This window comes from Heteronotia binoei, chromosome 7 (genome assembly GCF_032191835.1).
Source record: "Heteronotia binoei isolate CCM8104 ecotype False Entrance Well chromosome 7, APGP_CSIRO_Hbin_v1, whole genome shotgun sequence".
NCBI lineage: Eukaryota > Metazoa > Chordata > Lepidosauria > Squamata > Gekkonidae > Heteronotia > Heteronotia binoei.
This window is the reverse complement of record NC_083229.1, coordinates 72,890,502-72,915,830: the sequence shown is the minus strand read 5'-3', so window position 1 is coordinate 72,915,830 and position 25,329 is coordinate 72,890,502. Positions and strand designations below refer to the sequence as shown.

Sequence of the window (25,329 nt, the reverse complement as noted above, 5' to 3'; positions counted from 1 at the left end):
AGAATTTTTCTGCCGTACATTTTTGTTAAGGCAGAGGTATCAGATCAAGGGCAAGATCTGACATAAATGTCGTTTTGTTGGGTTGAGCCATGTGTGCCATAAAATGTAATGACTGGTATTGCAGCAAATGGGAATCAGTCTTTTTTCAATGAGACCTGCAATAAAGATGGTGGAAGTGGAGCAGCAGAAGAAGCACACTTTGAGGAAGTTCACCTTTTGAGGTGTTGACCTGGATCATCTCCTTGACATATCCTACAAGCAGCATTTGCTCCTGAAGCTCCTCTGCAAGGCCAAGAAGGAGGCACTTCCCATAGAGAAGGCTGAGGAGCTCTTAAGACCCACCTGCACAACATGGACATTCTTTCTGAAATGATGAACAGCATGGTAGGTGTGTACAATGGGAAGAGCTTTAACCTGGTGGAAATCAGGTTTGAGATGACTGGCCATTATTTGGATGAATTTTCCATCACTTTAGAAGCCTGTGAAGCATGTCCAACCTGGGATCAGCACCACCCACTTCTCTTGGTTTATTCTTCTGAAATAAGAGGCTTTGGGAAGAAAATTTATACATGTAAATGAAGGCATTTCCCAACCCCTCCAGTGGAATGCCAGGTACCAGAGATATAAACTTTATAAAGGACAGCAGTTGGTAAGCTCCTAGTAGGTGTGTCCTCACTACAAAGCCCCATAAGTTGGAGGGGAAGTGCAGAGGAAAACCCACATCAGTGGACTGGAAAGCCAGAGGTTCAGCACTGAGCAGATAACACTCAGTGTCCAGTATAGCTGGAGATCACTGGCACCATCCTTCTACTAGGTGGCAGCCACCTATGGCTGAAGGATGAGAGAAGGAGGTCTGGCCACCAAGTTGCATATTTGGTGGCAGAACTAGGCCTCCAATGTGTGGAAGAAACTGCTGAAGAATGCCCTCCATGAACCAAAGCACAGCTGCACATTGGGTAGGTGTGAATACAGCAGTGGTACTGGCCATCAGCAGACCCCAGCAGAGGCTAACCTGTGCCCCCCATGCACAAACACTTATCCCCGTGGACATCTGGGACAGCACCCCAGAGCTGCATGCCCAGCAGAAAGGCATGCGACCTTGCCTTAGAACCCCATGCTGGCATGAATGTGGCTATGGCAGCCCCCAACCCACCAGTGAGGTTGCCACAGAAGGGAAGGGGTTCTTCTTGAGTGCTGCAAATTAGGTTGTTCAACTGTGCTGAAGCCACAATCAGACTGGCTCCCCCCAAGCAGTCTCCTCTTCCCTCTGTCACATCAGCTGCTCATGGGCCAGATAAGAACATAAGAACATAAGAACATAAGAGAAGCCATGTTGGATCAGGCCAACGGCCCATCAAGTCCAACACTCTGTGTCACACAGTGGCAAAAAATGTTATATAAACACATACACTGTGGCTAATAGCCACTGATGGACCTGTGCTCCATACACCACCTTGGACCTCATATTTGACAGCCCTGTGTTAGGGATTGAATTGGAAGATGCTGTCATTAACATCCTAGTTCTTGCATGCACTTCGCTATAAAGCTATCATCTAATATGAGCAGAATGCCTCACAAAAGAGATGGGTCATGCCCAGACTTAGTAATACATTACACTTCCTCCATTTAAGAAAATGATGAAGAAAACATGCAAACCTTCCCTAAACGTAATTGGATATCCATGTGGATTGCACAAGATGTCACATGCGTGGGGGAAGGGCTTATGGTGACAGCATTTCAAGGACTGTGGTCTTTTCGCGAAGGGGTGTGGGGGGATGGAACCAGAATTTAATGTGGTTTGCTTGCATATAATTGGAGTTTTTGTAGTGTGGGGGAGTTGCAGAGGGTTCATCTGGGAGCTCATGATGGCTGCTGACAGCTCTGCTTGTATGGGGGTGCATGTGATATGGTCACTAGTGGGTCCCACCTCTAGTAAGCATATGAAGCCCTGGGTTTGTTTTGTTGTGCAAATTTGCTTCATTGCCATACTTATGTTACTTCTGTGTAAAAAATCATGAAGTGGATTACAACATTAAAACCATCTGCTTTTTAAAAAACCTCAAATGCTATATAATGAAAATCTACTCCCTAATATAAATGGTCTTTAAAGATTTTTTTTGCCATCGTCAGGTTGACTTCTGACAATTTCTAGTGGAGCTTGAAGGCAAAAGGCCATTGCTTGACTCTGCACCATGACGCTCGTATTCTTTGGAGGTCTCCCATCGAAATACTAGCGAGGGCTGGCCCTGTTTAGCTTCTGAGATCTGATGAAATTGGACTTGCTTGGGCTATCCAGGTTAGGGCTACCCACTCCCAAATATGGATTTGAGAAGCGATTTCTGAAAACATTGAAGTGAATGAAATGTTTTAAATGTGCAGCACAGATTGACTGGAAAAATCTAATCTTAATGTAATTTCTCTGGAGCATTAAATGAATTATCTATAATTAGGCATTGAGTATAAAGCAGTACTGAAAGCTATATTTATGAATTATAAAATATCCTTTTGGGTTTTATTTAAAGAAGTAGCTACAAATGGACCTTGTGTTAGAGTTGAAAGTTGCTGTGCATTAATAATGCAGTCCTAAGGAGACAGGGATGCACCCATCTGTCAGTTGGTTTAGAGTGGTGAAATTCAATTTATGATTGTATTCTTACAGTACAATCCTAAACATATACTCAGAAGTAAGCCCTATTGAATTCAATAGGTTTGAGTGTTGGACTAGGATTTGGGAGACCCAAATTCAAATTCATACTCTGCTATGGAAGCCTACTGGATAACATTGGGGCCAGTCTCATACTCTCAACATGACCTGCTGCCAGGATCCATATTCTGTCTCCTGTGATTTTTTGCATCTCTCATCAGGGGAGCATAATCAACCTGTGTTCCATTGTACATAGGAGTCATGGTCAACAAGCCAATGAAGTCCTAACACCACAGGAAACCTGTGGATCCTAACACCTGCCTCACAGGGTTGTCATGAAGATAAAATGGAGGGCAGAATAATGTAAGCCACTCTGGGTCCCTACTGGAGAGAAGGGGGGGGGGTATAAATGAAGTAAATAAATAGATAGAAATCATTATCATTATTGTAAACTAAAATGTTACTTTATTATTTGGATCTTGGAAGAAGGGGGTTCAAGAGGGGTGGGAGTTTCTTAAAAGTGAAATACTGAAAGCGCCATCATGGACGATTCTATGAGAAGAAAAAATGGAAAAAGCCTAAAGAAGCCAAATTGGCTCCATAAACAACTCTCTAAAGACTTGACAAATAAAAAAGACTCTTTTAGGAATTGGAAGGAGGGCCTTATAACCAAGGAAGAATATAAACAAATCACCAGTGCTTGTAGAGAAAAAGTTAGGAAAGCTAAAACTCACTATGACCTTAGGCTGACCAAAGATGCAAAAAACAACAAAAAAGGGCTCTTTTCTTATGTTCAGAGTAAGAAAAAGAGTAAGGACATGGTAGGCCCATTGCAAGCGCAGGAAAGTGAAATTGTAACATGTTATGAAGAGAGGGCGGAACTGCTCTATTCCTACTTTTCCACAGTCTTCTCTTCTGAGGGAAACAGTGCTCAACATGGCAGAAACAGGACATATAGTGAGGGTATGATGTTCCAACCTATGATCAACTTGGGGTAGTCCATAAACCCCTAGTTTCTTTAAATGAAACTAAGTCCTAAGGGCCAGATGAACTGCATCCAAGGGTTCTAAAAGAGCTTGTGGGTGTAATTTCTGAACCTCTGGCTATTATTTTTGATAATTCTTGGAGAACAAGAGAGGTGCCAGAAGATTGGAGGTGGGCGAATGTTGTCCCCATCTTCAAGAAGCAGAAAAAGGAGGATCCAGGTAATTACCGACCTGTCAGCTTGACGTCTATACCTGGAAAAGTTTTAGAACAAATAAACAGTCAGTCCTGGAACATTTAGAAAGAATGGATGTGATTACTAAGAGCCAGCATGGGTTTCTCAGGAACAAGTCATGTCAGAGTAACCTGATCTCTTTTTTTGAGAAAGTGACTATCTTGCTGGATCAGGGGGAATGCTGTAGATATCGTTTATCTTGATTTCAGTAAAGCTTTTGGTAAGGTTCCACATGCTATCCTTATTGACAAGTTGGTAAAATGTGGTTTGGATCCTGTTACCATTAGGTAGATCTGTAACTGGTTGACAGATCGCACCCAAAGAGTGCTTGTGAATGGTTCCTCATCCTCTTGGAGAGGAGTGACAAGTGGAGTGCCTCAAGGATCTGTCCTGGGACCTGTTTGGTTCAACATCTTTATCAATGATTTGGATGAAGGGATAGAGGGAATGCTTATTAAATTTGCCGATGATACTAAATTGGGAGGGGTTGCAAATACAGTAGAAGACAGAAACAGGATACGGAATGGCCTTGACAGGCTGGAAAACTGGGCTAAAACCAATAAAATGAATTTTAACAGGGATAACTGTAAAGTTCTGCATTTAGGTAGGAAGCATCCAATGCATGGTTATAGGATGAGGGAGACTTGTCTTAGCAGTAGTATGTGCGAAAAGGATCTCAGGGACTTAGCGGATCATACGCTGAACATGAGTCAACAGAGTGATGCAGTGGCTAAAAGGCAAATGCAATTTTGAGCTGTATCAACAAAAGTATAGTGTCCAGATCATGTGAAGTGATGGTATCGCTTTACTCTGCTCTGGTAAGACTTCACCTGGAGTATTATGTTCAGTTTTGGGCACCATATTTTAAGAAGGATATAGACAAGCTAGAACAGGTCCAGAGGAGGGCGATGAAGATGGTGAGGGGTCTGGAGACCGAGTCCTATGAAGAAAGGTTGAAGGAGCTGGGCATGTTTAGCCAGGAGAGGAGGTGTCTGAGAGGTGATATCACCATCTTCAAGTACTTGAAGGGCTGTCAAATAGAAGAGGGTGTGGAATTGTTTTCTGTGGCCCCAGAGGGTAGGACCAGAACCAGTGGGTTGAAATGAAATCAAAAGAGTTTCTGGCTCAACATTAGGAAGACCTTTCTGATTGTTAGAGTGGTTCCTCAGTGGAACAGGGTTCCTCGGAGGCAAGGTGGATTTGATTTAAATCATAGTTTTCTACATAAAGGCCCTGTTCAGATTTACAGTATAATCAGATGTCGCTGCTGTTTCCTTCCGGATTTAAAGTGGCTGATCAGACAGCAACATCTGCCTTCTGGTATTAACTCATGGTAGCCCCCCCCCCATCCTTCTCGGAACCGGATTATTTTGTTACCTGCTCCTTTGCAGTGTTTTTTTTTTTTTTTTTGAGTTCTCTGCTTTCACCTCATAGTTTTCTCCGTCTGGATAGTTCTGCCATGATATTAACCAAATTCTGGATGTCTGAAGGCTGTGCTAGAGCAAAAGGAGCCTCAGACATCTGGTTTACGGTCGCTGGTTTTTTTTACTATTTAGCAATATGCGCATAATGTTTAACCTATGTGCATAATAGTGGAGAAAAAAAACCCTGCATGGTGCTGTCGTGTGGACGGCAGAAGACAGTTTCACCGCGGAGTGATTTGAATTGCAGTATGGCAGTCTGATTGATAATATTCAGAACAAAGATATTCGGAACAGAACTGGATCAGTTTAACATGGACTCAACACGCTGTGTGAACAAGGCCAAAGACTAATTTTTGCTGGTATAACCTTAATATTCACAATTAGATGAAGATTTCATTTTTAGAAAGCAACTGTTCGTATTAGTTTCACAGTTATATAAAATATTGATTTTAATGGTATTGGAAACATATTATAGATAGGTAATTATGAAATTATTGTGAGGTGAATTATATCCAGTTTAATGATTCATATTTGGACAGCTTGTTACAGAAGTTTTTCACAATATCAACAACATTAGTCTTTATTTCTGCAACACTGAAGTCTTTGGCTAGGAGGTGCAGCAAATGAGCACTGCAACCATATGCAACCAAGCTTTGTATTCCCTTCCTGCTCTTCTAAATTTCTTCTCAACTTGGATACATTTGCAGCATTGTCTGTGACCAAACTGCGTACTAGACATTTGAATTTTTGTTCACATGTTATTATAGCTTTTGCTGCCACTTCTTGTAAGTATTCTGCTGTGTGTGCATTTCCTGACTTATCAATTGTTTGTGCAAGGAAGACTTTTCCCTTCTTCTGTTGTTATACAAGCACATATAACTGGATCATTGTGGATATTTTTTCACTCATCAAGACATAGATTAACAATTTTACCCTCCAGAGTTGTTGCACATTGCTCCATTTTTCTATCATACACTTTATCCAGCAGTTTCCCTGCAACATCTGCTCTACTGGGTGGACTGTATCCTGGTCTCAGAACCATATTAATGAAGTGTGGTTTCCCAGACGGAAAGACGAGTTCGTTGCATAAACAAACTGGGCATTTTTTTGTCAATTAACTCTTTCTAATCTGCTGGTTTTGATCAAAAACGTATCTATGGTGGTTCCAGGAGGAAAGGGTTTTTTCTTTCTTTTAGGTGATATACTGCGGGTGTCTGATAATGATGTATATGGTGCTCCTGAAACACTATCCTGGATAGATAACTCTGAAACTGTAGAACAGGAGGATGATGATCTTGAAGGTGGATAGTTTCCAGAATCCTTAGTGCTGATGATGAATTCCCCTAAACAAACAAACAAAAATAATGCTGTTATTATTTATACAATTTCTGCTTATTGTATTAATTGTCATGTAGCACTGCCCAAAAAGGAATATTTGCTTTTCTTCATAACTGTATCAAAATGACAGTAACATGCAGTATAATAAGAAATATAATTTTGCTCAAACATGACAATTCAAGGCACTCTTTAAGAAATATGATTAAATAAAAATGTTTGCCAACCTGAAGATCCTGCCAGTTCAAACATGTTTCTGTTGCCATTTTCATCATAGCACTTCTCATGATGTTGCCTCATTCGGGCTACCAGGCCTTGCATTTCTTTGTTGCAGTGTTTGCATTTTGCACGCATGCCTGCCTTACCAATAGGTAGAGGATCTTCATTAAAATATTCCCAAACTGGGTCTCTTTTACGGCCTCCTGCCATTATAAGTGGTCTCCTACAGGGAAAGAATAATGTGATAAACCTCGGGTTATACACATAAAAGATCCAAAGTCTTGTGGAGTATTCGGCTCAAAAAGTTTCACTTTCATTTTTACTGCTTGCCCCTCCCTCCTCACACTTAAGTTTCTTCTTGTGCAGATCTATTCCACTCCAAGCAATCTTTTTCCATTCATTTAAGTTTTTGAATAGCACTTAAGGGGTTGATTCTGTGTACATAGGTTTGTAGAACAATGAGATTAAGGTCTTTTTCTCAGCTCTGTTCATTTTATAACATTTTTACTGTGTAGAAGAGGCATGTGATCTCTGCAGACACAAATTTCTCTCTCTCTCTCTCTCTCTCTCTCGGCTTGGCTTCGCGAACGAAGATTTAAGAAGGGTGCAATAGTCCACGTTTGCTGCAGGCTCGCTGGTGGCTGACAAGACCAATGTGGGACAGGCAGGTCCGGCCACAGCGGCTGCAGGGAAAAGTCTGATTTAGGGTTGGTCCTGTAGCAGTGCGATTCTTCCTCAATCTCCTTTTGTCCTCAAGACCAGCTATGCGTGTGTTCTCAAAGGAAGAGACAGCCTGGTGGATGGTGTGCCTCCATGCTTTGCGATCTGAGGCTAGGTCAGACCACTGGTGATGGTTGATGTGACAGGTGCTAAGGGATTTCTTCAAGGAGTCCTTGTACCTCTTCTTTGGTGCCCCTCTATTTCGATGGCCGGTGGAGAGTTCGCCATACAGGGCAATCTTGGGAAGGCGGTGGTTTTCCATCCTAGAAATATGCCCTGCCCAGCGCAGCTGCGTCTTCAACAGCAGTGCCTCGATGCTGGTAACCTCTGCCCGCTTGAGGACTTCAGTGTTGGTCACAAAGTCACTCCAGTGGATGTTGAGGATGGTGCGAAGGCAGCGCTGATGAAAGCGCTCAAGGAGTCGCAGGTGATGACGGTATAAAACCCACGATTCGGAGCCATAGATGAGGGTTGTCATCACAACCGCTTTGTAAACTTTGATCTTTGTGCCTTTTTTCAGATGCTTGTTGCTCCACACGAGAACTGCAAAACCAAGCATCTGTGTTCTGTGATAATATCTTGTAGACAAAGAAACTGCCCAGTAATCTTATAGAAACCTCTGTAAGAGCATGACATTGTGAATGGATTAAGAGAATTTATTACCAAAAATGTAAACATTGCATAAATATACAGCCTTATGCTTCAGAATTAAAAACTAATCCTTATTTCATGATGGAATAACCTTTGGATGATAATATATTTTCCTCAAAAAGCATTTTATTTTTAAAAAATCCGATTTAAATTTAAGAAATCCGATTTAAATTTAAGAAATTAAATCTGATTTAAATTAAAAAATCAATTTAAATTAAAAAATCCGATTTTTTAATATATATATTTTTAAAAAAATCATTGATTTTTATCCACCTTGCTTGGAGGTTTTAAAACAGAGGCTAGATGGCCATCTGACAGCAATGAAGATCCTGTGAATTTAGGGGGAGGTATTTATGAGTTTCCTGCATTATGCAGGGGGTTGGGCTAGATGACCCTGGAGGTCCCTTCCAAATCTATGATTCTACAAAGACCTGTACAAAACCAGAAAAATGCTTTTAATGAAATAGTTTAGAAAGTAACCACTATTCTGTAATTAACACAATTTCACTGCTCATTTTTATGAGATCAGGTGTTTTTGAGGTGGTCTGACTGTAGGTGTGTGTTTTTGCTGACCATTCTAAAGTGTCCCTTTGTGTCCTGGGCTTCACACACACACACACACACACACACCATTTCCCATTATTTCCTGATTCTTCATGTTTCTGTATAAATACATATTATGCTTTCTACTGGAAGTTATTAGAGTCAAACTAAATGTGGCAGAGAACTCATTGCCTTCAAGCGTTTGACAGCACCATTTTAAATGGGTTTTTAAAATATCATGAGAGTGTGGAGCTCTTCTTTCCCCATGCCTTATCAAGTGCCAAAAGAACCATCGGGAACTTACCCCTCCCCACCAGCAGTTTTGACCCTTGAAATGGCAAGAGTGGGGGAGAGCTCTTGCCTTGCAGGCCTGATCAGGATTGGACTCTTGCAGTATTTTAAAATTATTTCAAAACGGTGATGGTGAACTTGTGATCATGAGTTCTCCCTTACATTTTCTTTGGCTCTTAGATACTGGGTAAACATAGGCTTACTGAGGTTAGTTGCACTGTTAATATTTGATTCACTAGGCCACAGGGGTGGCCAAGGGTAGCTCTCCAGATGTTTTTTTGCCTACAACTCCCATCAGCCCCAGCCAGCATGGCCGATGGCTGGAGCTGATGGGAGTTGTAGGCAAAAAAACATCTGGAGAGCTACCCTTGGCCACCCCTGCACTAGGGGATTTATATACTTGTCAGGTTTCAATGACAAATTAAATGAACATAGTATTTATAAGGGAAAAATCTTACTGTGCTAATGTGGAATATATTTCCATTATTAAATATGCGTGCTTTAGTGTCGGAGAGAGTGGTAATTTATTTCTGTACCTCCTTCAAGGAGAAATTTGTTGCAGAGAGAATCTTCCTTTTCTCAAAGGCTGTATGCCCCAGGTGTTAGTGAAACTGAATGAAATCTGGCATTTGTTACTTAAATTAGTAAATATTCTTGTTGCCTGACAGAAATATATCTAGGTCTGTTGATGGTAATAGTAAGCCAGTCATATAAACTGTGCCTCAGAGTCAACTGCTGCACCCTCCCTATTCTATTTGTGTATCCTACTTTTCTTTTCTTTCCTCTGGCCAATGTCATTTAACTTAGATTCTTGTACAGAGGGTGGGTGTGAGCTCCCTTATCTTTGCATGGTCTCTGTTCAATAAGGTCATGTTTGCAGTGAAGCCCAAGGCTTTCAAGCAGTAGGTCTTTAATGAAATATGGAACAGCAGGGAGTTAGTGAAGGCATAGTGAGAGTCTGGGTTAGGTGTGAAAGAAAACTATTAAGTCACACTAATGAATATGAGAAAGACAGAGTGGAGCAGAACAATGATAGGTTGTATATCCAAGTAGAGAGGAAGATGAGAGAGGGCATAACACAAGGGTAGAGACGGTGCTCACCACAAGACAGTGACTTGAGAACAAGGCCTAAAGTTATTTTTCCCACAAAGGTCAGAATCAGAAGCTTTTATGCCCATTGTCCAGTAAGCAGAGCTGTTTTAGGGCAGATAGGTAGCTCTGTGATTGAACACCAAGCTCTTTTCTGAAGAAGACTTGAAGTTCCTAGTGAGTTCCCTCAGGAGATAGTTATTAGAGGTAAAATAACAAATTATTGTGGTGGCCCACTTTATTAGTTGTATTTTGTGGCTTGTGAAATGTCAAAAGTTCATTAGTCTTTAAAGTACCACAAGACTATTTGTTATTTTGGCTTCAGTAGACTAACAAAGCTCTCATGGGATGTACTAGAGCAGACGCTCCTTCTGTGGCTCAAGAGCTACATCTACCTCTTTTCGTTTTGGTTTCTGGAGATTAGCTTTGTTCCTCTGATAGCAGCATCCTGAGAAAGAAATGCACACAACAAATAAATTAGTGGAATTCATTTTGTTGAGCCGAAAATGTATCTGATTATTTATAATTATATACAGTTATATTTAATATAATTGTATTGTATTTGAGATAGTTATGTGGCTCTTCTGGTTGATGGTGATTATGAATGTGGCTCTATCTAAGCCACAGAGAGAGTACCTATGCTAGAGCTAAGAAATGTTAAGTCCTTCTTACAGGTAGTCAGGACTTTTTTGTAGAAAAAACCAGCAGGAACTCATTTGCATATTAGACCACACCCCTGACATAATTTTTCCACACTGGGCTTTTTTTCATAGAAAAAGCGCAACAGGAACTCATTTACCTATTAGGGCACAGCCCCTGACACCAAGTCAGCCAGAACTGCGTTCCTGCTCAAAAAAAGTGCTGTAAGTAGTGCTAGGATTGAGAACAGCAGTAAGGATAACTATGGAAATTGGTCCCTTACAGCTGCTGGTTCAAATGATAAAAAAGAATGAACCAGTTATGTAGCTTTCATACAGCTGCCTTGTTTCTCTCAGTTCAGGAGTATTTCTAAGAATGGAAGGGATCAGGAAAGCCATGCCTGTCAAAATTGTGGACACTGTGCACAGGACTTTCAGCGATAAAGACTGTTAATTATGGGAAATAGTGTGGATGAGGGACAGAATGAGAGTTCTTTCCAGGCCAATCATGGGAAAACTGTATCTTATTAATGAGGTATAAGTACACAGTTCTGCATGGGAATGCTTGGATATGCAGTGCACAACAGTAGTTATAAGATATGCTGTGGACTTCATCATTCCTTTGTGTATTTAGCAGTTTCAAATTGTGTGAATAATCTGAGAGTCTGAATGAATTAGGATATTACCAAAGGAAGAGGATCTTTGCCTATGTGATGCCATCATAGACAACAGGTTTTTGAAAGCCATAGAGCACCAACAATGTATTCATGGCAAAGAACTACTTCTTGAGAATTTTTTTTCCTAGTGAGTATTCATTTAGTCTAAGTACAAAAGGAAAGGAAGTATTTGAACAAAAAACCCTCCCAGACAGACATGGTTTCTTGCTATGTAGAGAAGAAGGAATAATCACATCTCCGTGTATCTTTGAGGAGAATGACTATATTGTGTCAAAGGCTATAAAAACTGTATTGTAAAATTAGAGAATTTTTACTGGCTGCCTGTGCTTAGTGGGGAGTGGTTCCATACGGGGATGAAAAAAATAGACCATCAGTCCAAACGGAAAGAGTTGCATTTCCTTTGTGCCCTCCTGTCTGTGAGTCCCCCCCCCCACAAGAGATTCAAAACCTTTAAAAGCATAAAAGAATGAAACAAAAACACAGACAGGGTATTTTATTTTATATTTATATTCTGCCTTTTGACTCATCAGGAACACTCCGGGCATACATATCTGCTTGCAACCCTGGAATAGTACCCAGCAGTGAGGTTGCATTTAACATTAATAGACTCATTGTTGCCTTCCTAAGCATTTGCTTTCATCTACAACATGTCTTAGGATTTGACCATGTGGGTTTTCCCCAAGGATTTTTGCACATGTTTTATGAGCCACACCAACAGTTCTGTACCACAACTCCAAGTAGAAAGCAGAACGATCTTGCCAGATCCTCGTAGAAAGATCTTGCCAGAGGAGATAGTGTTGAGTTTTATGATCATGATGATGTATCCTAATAACCTTCATTTAGTTACCTTAAAAAGGTTAGGGAAAATATATAGGTAGAAAAAGCTGAACTGCACTGATGATACAAAATGAATATGTCTTCATTTTTGTATTAGAATATAGTATTTTTAATCCTGCTTGCGAAAATTTATGTGTGGCTCATGGCTGTACCTTGATTGTTACATTGGCTATAACATGTGCCATTTAAATACAGTGTCCCAGCTTTTAGACACTATCTTATTTCATGTTCGGTAGATACTGATTTATCTCCTGTGACATTAATCATCTTATAGCAAGCAGTGGAATAACTTGCAGATGCCCTCCCTCTCCTCGTTTATAAAGATAAATGTCATAACATGATGGCTGATCTTTGTTATGACACTAACCATTACACATTTAACAAATGTAGCAAAATACCACTGACAGCTTGCAAAAGCATCCATGTGTGTGGAGTGTTCTTGCAGTTCATGCCTCTAGTTCAAAAACCCTGACCTGTCATATTTCGTTTCTGAGCATTTTAAGTAGTAAATTTGCTCTGTGTCGGCAAACAAAAATAATTGCCTGATGTTATAATGTCATAGTTCTGTTACTTAATAATCGGCAGCTCAGCACCGTTGTGTCTTGAGGGCAGGGGATCTAGTGAGATCCAGCGGTGAACATGTGGAGAAAACAGTGGATCTTCAATACCAAAATTTCAGAGGGCGAGGTTTCTAAGATGAATCATAAATAAGTCTGCTCAGCATGTGTGGCTGGAAATAAAGCCTGTGTCTTACAGAGTAACACAAGTAGAACTGTAGTCTTGTGTAACACAGTTTGCACAACTTTTTGTAACAAGGCTCATGCACTCAGAAGGGTTTATTCCTAAAGGGTGATAGGGAAATGGCAGAGAAGCTGAATTCATTGTTTGCCTTTTTCTTTACTGTCAAAGATGGGAGGTGCTTACCCACTCCAGAACCACCAATTCTGGGAGAGATGTTGAAAGGCCTGAGTTGGATTGAGGTGATGAGTGGAGGTCCTACTACTGATTGACAAATTAAAAACTGACAAATCACCATGAGGGAAGTTTGTGAGAAGCTCTAGAGGTATCTGTTGAGGGTGGACAAGTGGGTGTCAGTGTGGCAAATGAGGTCCAACATGGCCAAGTGCAAAGTAATGCACATTGGAGCAAAATATCCTAACTATAAATATACATTAATGGGGTCCGAACTGGCAGTAACTGACCAGGAGAGAGATCTTGGAGTTGTGGTAGATAACTCACTGAAAATGTTGACTCAGTGTGTGACTGCAATAAAAATAAAAGGCAAATGCTATGCTGGTGGGGATTATTAGGAAGGATCATGACTGATAGGAACCTTTGATGAGGAACTTTATCAAAAGCTTTTATCAAAAATTCTGGCCCTGTTGGCGAACCTCCTGATGATGCCTGATTTTTGACCACTATTTGACACAGAGTGTTGGACTGGGTGGGCCTTTGACATGTTCCAACGTGGCTCTTTTATGTTATGTGGAAAAATGGTAGAAAACAGAGGCAGTAGCAGTTATGATGGGGCCTGACCAAGTGAAAAAGCCATCCATGTCTAGCTTTGGGTACTGAGAGAATGCCTGAAAGTAGAAGAAGGGGGAAAGGGGTTATCATGTGCCCCGAGAGCCTGGGGACTTTGCAACATTAGGAATACTTCTATACCTGCTTTAAGAATCATGATACATTCTTAAGAGAGAAAAAAAATCTGAAGTTGTAAAATATTTCAGGGAATTGGCATTACAAAATGAAGCAGTATCCTTTTTTTAAACTATAGGGAGGTTGTTTAATTTCTTTACAAGTAGATGCTAGTGTTTTATGATCATAGGCCCCAAATACACTAACTAATGAAGATGGGAATGAAAAATGGAAAACTTTTTGAATTGGTACTAGAAAGAAAGAAGGTAAAATTCTTCTCTGTTGTTCAGTTTCCCTTCTTTTCACTCTTTTACTAATGTAAATTATATTTTTGTATAGCCAGCAAATGGTGATACAGATCCAAGTGCCTTCTGAGGTGTTCAAATTACATTCTTACTTCACAGACTACTATCGATACCTAGCAGCATTGATCATAACACAGAACATGTTGTGTTTATGAGGGTTTTTTTAATCCAGAAAAGAGATTTAAAGAAAAGAACCTGCAGTTAAGACTTCATTTGATGTCATTTTATAGGAGAAAACATTTTAAAATCTTAAATCCGTTGGTTTGCACATCTGAAATATTAAAACTGTGAAACTAGGCACATTTATTAGCAAGCAAGTTGTGTTGAAACAGTTTCAAATCTTATCCATACAATCTACTTTTTGTATGCCCAAGGCTTTCAGTCTGCCAAGTAGAATTTTATACCTTTTCTGTATCCATTTAAGTTTACTACAAGTAATTTAGACTGCAATACTAAACATGCTTTTTTGGTAGTAATCCAAATGAAACTTGGTGGAAATTACTATGGAGCAGTGTTTCCCATTTGCAGGGTCGTGACCCAGTACCGGGCCACGGAAGCCTCACTACCGGGTCACAAGAAAAGCTAAAGCTAGCCCAGCCCACAGCAAAGCTAGTCCTGCCCCCAGCAAAGCATGACCTCTGCTCTGCTTTCTTCCTTCCCCATCTCTCTGTTGTGCAGATAAAAGCTAGCCTTGAAGACTGACACAGGCTGCAAAGCCTGTGCTCCGTTTGGCTTCCTTCCTTCCCCCGTCTCTGTGCTGTGCAGAGAGGAGCTGGGCTGCCTCTCCTTTCTTCTCCCCCTCCCAGTGTTTGAGAGAAAAGCTGGCATCCACTGGCACTTTAGACCCATGAAGTGTTCTTCAAGGTATGAGCTTTCCTGTGGCTTGCAATATGTTCTTTTGGGGAGATTTCCCCAGGAGGCCTGGGCAGCAAAGAAGGGTGTGCATGTTTTTTTTCAGCTGGGAGCGGTGGGGAGTGGGCATTCCAGTAGCTATTTTTTTTTTTTTACCAAATGACCCCTGGGCAGAATTGTTGCTGGTTGAGGTCATCTGATGGTGAGGAAGGCTTTTTTTCCCCTTGCCCCCCCTTCTTTTTTTCCCTGCAAGTGATGGTCTGTCTGTATTCTTGGTGCTGAGAGGGGGGAAAGCAACAGTGGGAGGGCTTCTAGTGTCCTGGCTCCACTGGTGGACATTCTGGAAGTGACATCACAGGAAAAGGTGGAGTTTTGGTTCAGTGTGTCCCAGAAGTGACGTCACTTGGCCCTTGACACCACAGGAAATGACATCATTCATGTCTCCCGGCTCCACCCCCAAAGTCTCCTGGCTCCACGCCCAAATTTTAGTGGGTCACAAAGGAGAAGTGTAAAAATAATCGGGCCACGGGAAAGAAAAGTTTGTGAAACCTGCTATGGAGTAAACATGGATGGAATTACAATGTAATATTTTAAAGGTAATAATTTAAATAGGAGAGAAGGTGGCATGGTATAGCCTGATCTTGTCAGTTGTTGGCAGCTAAGCATAGTTGGTAATTGGATGGAAAACCATCTGCAGAGGAAGGCAACAGCAAACCACCTCTACCTCTCACTTGTCTTGAAAACCCCTTTCTGTAGTTGCCATAAATCAGTTGCAATTCAATGGTACATACATACATAATCATTTAAATATATATATTTTAACTTTGGCACCCACAGTGGAGACACAGCAATGGAGGAGGGAAAAGGAAATTGTTTGAGACTCTTGCATGGCATGTCACTTGACGGATGATGATGTGCTTACAAATCCACAATGGACGATGACACTGACTATGCACACATAAATACATGAAGTTGCCTTATATTTCATTGGGGATTGGATTAGCTACTGTGGCAGAGTCTTGACCTAGGAGCATGTTGTCTATGTCATGCACTAAAATGGCTTTATGTATATTTTAAATTTGCTTTAACTGTTTTAACTGATTTAAATTGTTGTAACCTGTCCTGAGCCTTATGGGAGGGCGGGCTAGGAATCAAAACAAACAAACAAACTGAATCAGACCTTTAGTCGATCAGGGTCAGTATTGTGCATGACTTGCAGTGACTCTCTAAGGTTGTAGGCAGAGCTCTTTCACATCAAAACTGAAGATACTGGGAACTGAACTTGGGGCCTTCTATAGGTGAAGCAGATGCTGTACTAATGAGTCATGGCTCATCCTTAAACTGAAATAAAGCAAGTTAGAGACTATCTAGACATTGTGGATGGATGTAAGTCTTGGAAACAAATTAATGCACCTGTTGAAGGACTTTTAGCAGAATGATGAAGTAGTCACTGTGGTCCTGAATGAGAGCTAGTAAACTGATATTGTCATTGCAGTCTGTCATTGTAATGAACTGAAATCTGGTGAGAGTGTGGTTGGAAGGAAAGGAGAAGTCTGCATTGCAGGTTGTCCTTCATACTGTTGGTGATTATCCAACATTGATGGGATGCCTGCATGCATGTTAAGGTGCCCTAATAGGGATTGCATGTTTCAAAAGATTTTTTTTTTTTTCAGGAGATCTATCAACGGAGATCTCAGAACCCTTTTGTGGGCTATGAAGTAATTAGAGGCCAAAGAGCAATGGGGCTGAAAGATCTTTATATGCTTAGGTGTGCCCACAAGCCTATTAGTTCTGGTGAAAAGTATATGTTGATTGCACCCCTTTATTGACATTTTCTGCCTGTCCGTGTTTCATATTTATATACAAGCACACAGGCACACAGTGGAAGCATTTGTTTTGTAAAAGCTGATACTGTCTGAGAAGCATTTCCAAACATAGAATATGAAGTCAGTGCAAATCCTAAGTCTGGAACTATTTTTCAGCCTTTTTTTTTTGTAGAGGCATTGCTTTTCAGTACAGTAGTTCATTGCACAAAAGCAGTTAGAGTTATAGCGTTAAAGAGCTGGATTGATGTTGTTAACACTGTTTAAAGGGGGTTTATTCTTGAAATACTAAATGCTTGTAGGTGGGAAATTATTGTGCACAAATAGCGATATTGGAATGGTTGCTAATTTAGTACAGTAGCAACATTTAGAATGAAATTGTGGAGAGAGTAATGAACAGATGACCCCCCAGATAGTGCTAGTGCTAGAGTTTGAACAGTGTCTCAGGAAACAACAGATTTATCCGTTTATCTTTTGTTTGGGTAAACTGGTAGAACACAAGTATAAATAGCATGCTCTTGGTGTAGCCTACTTTAAGGATTGTTGAGATGACAAAATAGGAAAGAGAGGACCCTGTACACCAACCTCGTCATGAACCTACATTCATAGTGAAATTTGCCCAGTTCACGGTTCATGAGCCACAGGTCATGTGATCGTGCCTGTTGTGAACCTCCATGGTGTTTATAGATATCTATGCAGTTCATGTCTACAGTTTGTGCAGCTGACACACCGGTACCCATCAATTAATTGTCAAAGCAATGGGGGTGGACTTCTGCAGCCCTGGAAATGCCAATAGTGGCTATCTGAACACCAAATAAAAGTGGCCCTTATGGGACCTGGGAGTGCAGAGGAAAGTGTGAACGAGCCCAAGTCAGAGAAGAAGAAGATACTGGATTTATATCCCGCCCTTCACTCAGAGTCTCAGAGCGGCTCACAATCTCCTTTATCTTCCTCCCCTACAACAGACACTGTGTCTAAACAGCTGCCCTTTCAAGGACAACCTCTGTCATAGCTATGGCTGACCCAAGGCCATTCCAGCAGGTGCAAATGGAGGAGTGGGGAATCAAACTCGGTTCTCACAGATAAGAGTTTGCACACTTAACCATTACACCAAACTGCCTGGTGAAAGGTGGAAGGAGATGAGGGAGAGGTGGAAGAAAGATGTGTGCTGGCAGTGGTGGTGCAGGAGAGAGAGGAGGTAGACCCCTGTTATTCTTTGCGCGGGGTGGGGGATGGACAGGAAAAGTTTATCTAAGGTGGGAGGTATACTCAAGGTGGATTACACATAGTGAGTCAGTATAGTCAACAAAATGGGACATTCACACTGCTCCCCACATACCAATGAAAGGATGCCACAAATCATATGTAGGTGGGGGAGCAGTGTGATGCTGTACTGAAGGATAAGCTTTCTGAAGTTGGCATTAGCAAATTTTACCAGTTTTGGTGTCCAAATTATCCCCAGTTTAAGGCTTTTGCTTCTGAAATCCTTATATTTGGGACACTGTATGTCTGTGAATAGCTTTTTTCTGTAATAATGTCAATAAATCAAAAGTATATTGTCAGCTTACAGATACACATCTAAACAGTTAATTTAAGATTGCTACGGGGTAGACATTGACTCCAGATTTTGATGCAATAATTCAGAGCCAGAGGTGTTACCTAAATAGGCAGTCTCTTATTTAACTGGGGGAAAATTAGCATTGAAGGAGACACAGGAAAAGGGAGTTACTGGAATTTTTCACAGATGTTTATGGGGATCTTTCCCATAGAGAACTCTTCAAATAAACCAGATGTTCACCTGGAACAGGTTCTATTGAAATAGGAATAAAGGGGCAAAACACCCAAACTATCAAAGAGGAAATCAGGGAGGAGATGGGAAAAAGCAGTTTTGAGGAGGTAATAGTTGCCAATCTTAAGAGCAGGGTCCATGGAGGCAGCAGCAAAATGATCAGTGTTTCATGGAGAAGAGGAGAAGGCCCATACACCCATGGGGTTGTGAGATATGGTGCCAAGAACACATACACCTGCTATGGAGCATCGAGCTGCAATTATAGGGGGAAATGCTCCCTGGGGCAGCCTGATGTGTTTGCCCCAGAAAAAATAACGATGAGTTTTTTTGGAGGTGAACAATGATGTAGGAGAAGCTTGATGGTTTTATCTGAGGTGAACTATACATGTTAATGGCACTCAATGACCCTCTGAGTACCAGATGGGAAAACTAACAGGTTTTGTGAATAGTGTTAAGTATTGCTTAATTAAGGAAAATGGGTGTGGGGAAAAGAGGCTGGGTGTGGACCGGCTGGCAGTTAGGCAAAGCAGCAGTGTTTTGAGGAAATAAGGAAAAGAAAACATCTCAGCCAGACCCTGAAGAGAAAAGTTGGATAAGAGTCCAGCCTAGGAATGGGTGATAAAAAGGCGTTATGAGGGTAAACATTCAAAGCAGAGTCTGATATGTAGTTGGGGTAGCAGATTGCATTCAAGAATGGCAACAAAAGTACAGGGGTCTGGAAGGGAATTTTATACTTATTAGCTGCGAAATGGGGCTGGTCCTTGGGGTAAGGCTGAGTGAGGGTGTGGAAATTAGGGAATTTCCAAAGATTTTTGAATAATGGTTTTTGGGAATGTCCTTGAAAGTAAAATGCAGATATGTTAAAGAAGTTCATAATAGGTAGGATAAAGTGCATTATGTGGGGAGTGGGAGTTCCCTGAAAAGCGAGATATTTGCTTGTTGTTTTGCATCCTTGCTCATTAAAATATGAGGTTTGTTGCAAGGCAGCAATTCCATATCTGTGTGTGGCTGAAAAACAAACATAAACCCCAGTATATCTGGTCATCACTGTCCCCTTTGCCTGTTAAGCAGATTCATGAAAGTTCTGAAGCATAGTTAGCTTTTTGACAGGGATACATGCAGTTTCAGGTACTTGTAATATAACAGGGGTGGCCAAGGGTAGCTCTCCAGATGTTTTTTGCCTACAGTTTCCATCAGCCCCAGCCAGCATGGCCAATGGCTGGGGCTGATGGCAGTTGTAGGCAAAAAACATCTGGAGAGCTACCCTTGGCCACCCCTGTAATATAATATTGTAATGTAGGATGCATAGGGCACAACCATGAATTCACTCAAAGCTGCCATTTCCACTCCCTTAAGGAAAATATATATCTTAGTTTTCCATCTGCCCTTTATGGATGACAAGAAGATTTATATTTACTATGATACATATAAGCCTTGTTGTTTGAAATTGTTGCCATAATTTCATTTGCATCTCCAGTCTAATATGGAGCCTCTATAGAGTACAGTGCAGATGATTCAGGAGATGTTTTGTTTTTGTTTGCTATTATCAGTTTTACTAATTCAATATTTGCTTTATTATTCCACTGTTTTCTCCCTCTTTCTTAATGGGCCATGTTTTAGCTTATTCTCTATTTTTAGGAACATTAGGGGTGGAAGGTGGGAAATAGGAAGATGGAATATTTTTGCCTTTTAGTGTGTCATTTACCAAGGCCCTGCCAAGATTGTGCTGTATTATGCTGACTGCTGTAGCCCCCTCTTAAATTTTACTGAAACATTTATCATGTGTTTTACTTTTCTCTTGTAAACAACAAATTAAGCTACAGAGACTTCTTTGCCCATGAAAAAAAAATCCCTCATTTAATGTACTCTGTCAAAATAAGCCTTTGTTCTTTTCAAAGAATATGCTGGGCTCGTGATATAAAAAGTGTTGGGAATGAAGAAATATTTACTCCTTGCTGTGGAAAAGCAATTCCATTTTGGTGATAAATTATTCTGGAGAGCTGATGAATAAAATTTTGAATTCAGCAAGGTATTTGAAGCTCCAGCCTTCATTAGTATATGCATCAACCAGAGCCATTGACACTATGGGCTACTGTTTGTACCTTCATTCTCAGCCTACCTTACATAATCACTTTCCTAAAATACCACTGTGTCCTGCCCTGTTTGTTTCCTAGTCTCATGTTTGCAATGCTGTCTTGTGGGCTTGATTTAAAATCACTGTGTTCCACACATTGCTTTGTTAGCTTCATGTTATCTACATTGTGTCTTTGTAATGATGATCTTCTGTGCCCATCCTTATGTCTGCCCCTTGTTTTCCCACCAGTTCAGCTCAGCTCCTGTCCTGCTTACTTTTCCAAGGTGAAGACTGATGTGAAATTGTCTCTCCCTTTCTATCCAGCTTGTGCTGTAGCACTACCTCTATAGAATAGGCTGTGATGTCATAGAGAAGGGGACAGGGCTACCCAAATTCTCTCAATTTCAGGGAGGAGCTGCCCAGGTGTGCTGAGGGCCCGTACTCGGGAAGAGAAACAGGGAGTCCTCCACAGTGAGTAACCCCACCTTCAAGTGTCCCCAATATCCTTCATAGTCTTGTGCAGTACAGTATAGTTTCCTTTACTGCCCTGTTTACATTTTTACTCATTTTAGCTTCTGGAATATTTCCAGTTCAGTTGAGTTTCTTCCCTCTTGCCTTATTGCTCATTTCATCTTTCTCTTACTATTTAGATAAAACTCTACCATTTTTAATTTTATTGAGGTCCTGACCCATTTTCCATGCGTATGCAGTTAATCATTCAGGAATTGAATTTCACTTGAAAAGGTGTTTCTTTCAATGTTTGATTTGGTTCCCAGAGCTTCATGTTCATCCTTAATATGTGGATTTTCCCCTCCTATTCAATTAACAATGAATAACATTCTTTCTGTAATGGAATGCTGTCCTGGGTCGTGGACTGGTTTGGGAATTGAACAGGGGAAGGTGGGAAGTTTAGCCATAAATAATAATAGCCTTGCATAGCTAAAATGAATGGTATGGAGAAAGGATGGTTTGTGCAAAGTCCTCATGTTGCTGCAGTCAATATGAAGTTTTATAAACCTATGACTTCAGCAGAAGCAAGCTTTCATATCTGGAGTTCTTGTATACCCTAATCTTGAGACTTCAGACATTGCTTTCACTAGGGAATTATATTTGTAGCCTTGCCAGGCAATGTGTTGCAACAAGATATACTTGCAGGAGCTGGACATATTAGGCATGCTTCCTTTATAGGATTTGTTGTACTAGGCAGCCATAGAGAATGCATGAAACATGATGGTAGTGAATCAGCAGTATTTCAGGAGCCCACTGAAACAGTTGGAAAGCCACAGTGAAACTAATTAAAGATATCTCCCTCCCCCCACCACCACTTACTTACTTACATTGGGGAATTTTGGTGCAGGGTATCTAGTTCCTGTTGGAAAGCTGTTCATGTTCACCCTAGTTGTTGTCATGGCACTAGGAAAGCAAATTAAGACTGACCGAGTAGGGATATAGAGGTGATTTTGTATTTCCAGAATGGAAGTACATGTTATAATAGGGTTAAGAGTACAATAATAAGAGTGCTTTCTTGAGAGTAAGCACCACTGAGTAGACCTGTGTAAGATTCAGAGTAGACTTGTTTAGGATTGCTCACTCAAGTTGGTGTATGCTTAGAGGCAATGTACACTGTTACTGCTGCCTGTGTTTTGATGGTTAAATTCTTAGGACTGGTAATATATTTAAGATGGAGAAGGTGCTGACTTTGAAAGGAAACAAAGCAAGTACAAGCCTTCATATTAATTAGGCTGAATTATGGAATATTACTTTTCTGAATTCTTCATGAAAGGCAAAGGAATAGAAAACTGAGCTGAACTGGAAAGTATATTTCAAAAATAAGTTACAGTGTTTTTTATTTTTCATGTTAGGTTTCCAAATTTTAAAGATCCTTATGTTGTGTCTAGCATCTGTACTGCAAATGAAAGAGTTTCCTGCAAATGCAGTGTCATTGCCCTTGAAAATGTTCAAATAGGTTGCCAAATCATCTTTCCCCATCTCTAAATAAATGGCTTCTTTCATTGATAATCTTGATAGGTTTCATACTTGTAGCTCTCTACCACAGAAGAATCTTCCTGTGCACTTCAGTGGGTTGATTCCTGTGATTATCAATTTAACCCTATCAGCTATTGTTGCTTGTTTTTGAGATCGATAGAAAACCCCAGCCTCAATACTACAAAACTCCCCACTTTTTAAAAAGTATTGTAAAAATTGCCTGTCAATGGAACAGATAAAGTATATGAAATAATTACTTTTTACCATCTTACATATATATTTCTTTTTAGGCTCTGGAAAAACACCCCAACTCTCCAATGACTGCAAAACAAATATTGGAAGTGATTCAGAAAGAAGGGCTGAAAGAAACCAGGTCAGTGGTTGCATGATATTCACCTTTAAATTAATTATATGGGGGGAAAGATGTTTATTTATTTATTTAAAATTAAATCCCACTTTTTCTGCAAACAGGCTCAGAGCAGGTCATGTGATTACATTAATACATTAAAATAATAAAAAACAATCACAATAGTATCAGAAAATAAAATTGTTAAAACAATTTAAATAAACCAATTTAAACAATTTAAATAATATACCAATTATGGGCTGGCATTGTGCATGGGTCAAGGAGGCAAGCGCTAGGCTTCACAGCTGCCAGGATCTGGTTGACTTCCTTCTGGGAGAGCCAATTGAAGTGGCCCAACATTGGACCTGAAGACGGACAATGGACTTCCAATTCCCTTACTATCTCAGCTGTAATCAGAAGGTCACGGGGAAGCAACGTGACTTTATCTACAAAATAATTTGCAAATGCCTCACAGCCAATAGACAATTCCCTGCTGTTTTGTCGGCACTGAGACAGAGCGGTTAAATTCCAAATAGTTCTAAATAATTGGGCCAGGTACAAATTCGCAGATGCAATGGAGACCACATAGAATTCTTTCTTAGTGGCATTTACTGCCATTTCATAGGCTTTCACAAATGTCCTGTGTTATTTTTGTTTCATCACAAGCATGCTGCCACCCTCACTCTAGCCATCTCAGCTCTCATTTCATCCTCTGCAGATCCGCAGTGTATACCATGAGGAGGCTTTGGCATGAGGGCAGAGAGGGCACCAGTGTGTGTGTGTGATTTCATTTCAGAGAGCCAGCCATGCCAGTCCTCCACCAGTCCATCTAACAATTCACCAGGGAGCATTGGATCCCATAGAGCATCCTGAAACTGACTAGGATCCATTTGGCTCTGTGGGCAAGCAAAAATACACTTGCTGCTTAAACAGGGAAGGTTTAATACCGTGGTCATACCTTCAGTGTGAAGTGGTCTGACTATGGTACTATGTCTGCAGCTACCGATCCACATTAATCCTCAGTCCCAAAATCAAGTCCAGATGTGGCCTGCCTGGTATGTGGGAGATGATTCAAATTGGGAAAGTTCCAGAGCCTCCAGGGACGACACTTAGTCCCTGCTCTGAGAGGATGTCGCATCATCTGCATGGGCATTGAAATCCCTCAAGATCAATAGTCTAGGGTGCTCCAATGCCAACTTGATTCAGCTTCCAACAGGTCAGGTAGGGTATCTGCTGCTGTATTAGGCAGTCGGTACACTAGCCAGATAGCCAAACTTTCCTCAGCATGCCAAACCAACACATTGAATGCAGGTGATTTTTGGTGAGGGGAGTGCCGTAAAGGAAAAAGATTCTTGGATGAGTAATGCCCCCCCTGCCCACTTGTCTGGGCCTGGTAAAGGACCAAGATCTCAGGTGGGGCAAATTGGTTCAGGGCAACAGCATCACCCTCCCACACCCAGGTCTTGGTAACACAAGCCAGTTCTACCTTTTGTTTTACAAGATAATCTCAGAGCACAGAGGTCTTATTGTTGATTGATCTGACATTGAACAACACCAGTGCCAGAGATAGCTATTCTGAGCCCCACAACTGATATTGCTCAGGATGGGTCACAGGTGAGGAGCATTCCAGCATCTCCAGCTCCTTCCTTCTAGACTCACCACTATATCTCCCCCACCCCTCTACTCCTGTATCCCTGACCCTTGCATGGTATCCTCTGCTCAACATTATTGATCTAGAAACAAATCACTAAATATCCAGCAGAGAAAAGCAATATTCATCTGCATCCAACACCGCAGTATGCAGACCCTTTGATCCCCCACCACCCTTCTCAAACCTGAACAACAACTACAAGCAGACAACCTGATAAATAGATCACTAAAAGTTTAAATTTAAACACCCCATTAATCAATTTAGAAATTAATTAATGAGAATCCCAAGATCAAACAGCAAGCAGGAAAAATCAATCAAGCACAAATTAGGCAGGGGCAAAATAATAATGATGATGATGATGTTGATGATGATAGGCATTATTTCCCTCCTTCCCTCATTTCCTCCTTTCCTCTAACCCTAACACCCCAACCTACTAACTTGCAACTAATAATTCCAATAAATTGACCGACACAAAAATATATACAGTTTGTCATTGGTTTGCTGTTCATAATGGATACTCTGTTAGAGATTGTAAGGTGTAGGCCTGTGATTCCATCTGGATAATATTACAAAGAGCT

The 25,329-nt window shown here is 40.9% G+C and overlaps 1 long non-coding RNA gene and 1 pseudogene across 1 annotated transcript in view; both read left to right on the top strand.

Moving 5' to 3' along the window:
* The window catches only part of LOC132575242 (uncharacterized), a 34,707-nt gene extending 11,580 nt beyond the window's left edge, over positions 1 to 23,127 (top strand). Inside the window, exons 2-3 of the long non-coding RNA XR_009555668.1 lie at positions 21,177 to 21,239; positions 23,045 to 23,127. This is a non-coding gene — a long non-coding RNA (uncharacterized LOC132575242). The remainder of the gene's footprint in view (positions 1 to 21,176; positions 21,240 to 23,044) is intronic.
* Positions 167 to 544, top strand: LOC132574737 (small ribosomal subunit protein uS19-like; annotated as a pseudogene).
* Positions 23,128 to 25,329: the final 2,202 nt, after the last annotated feature.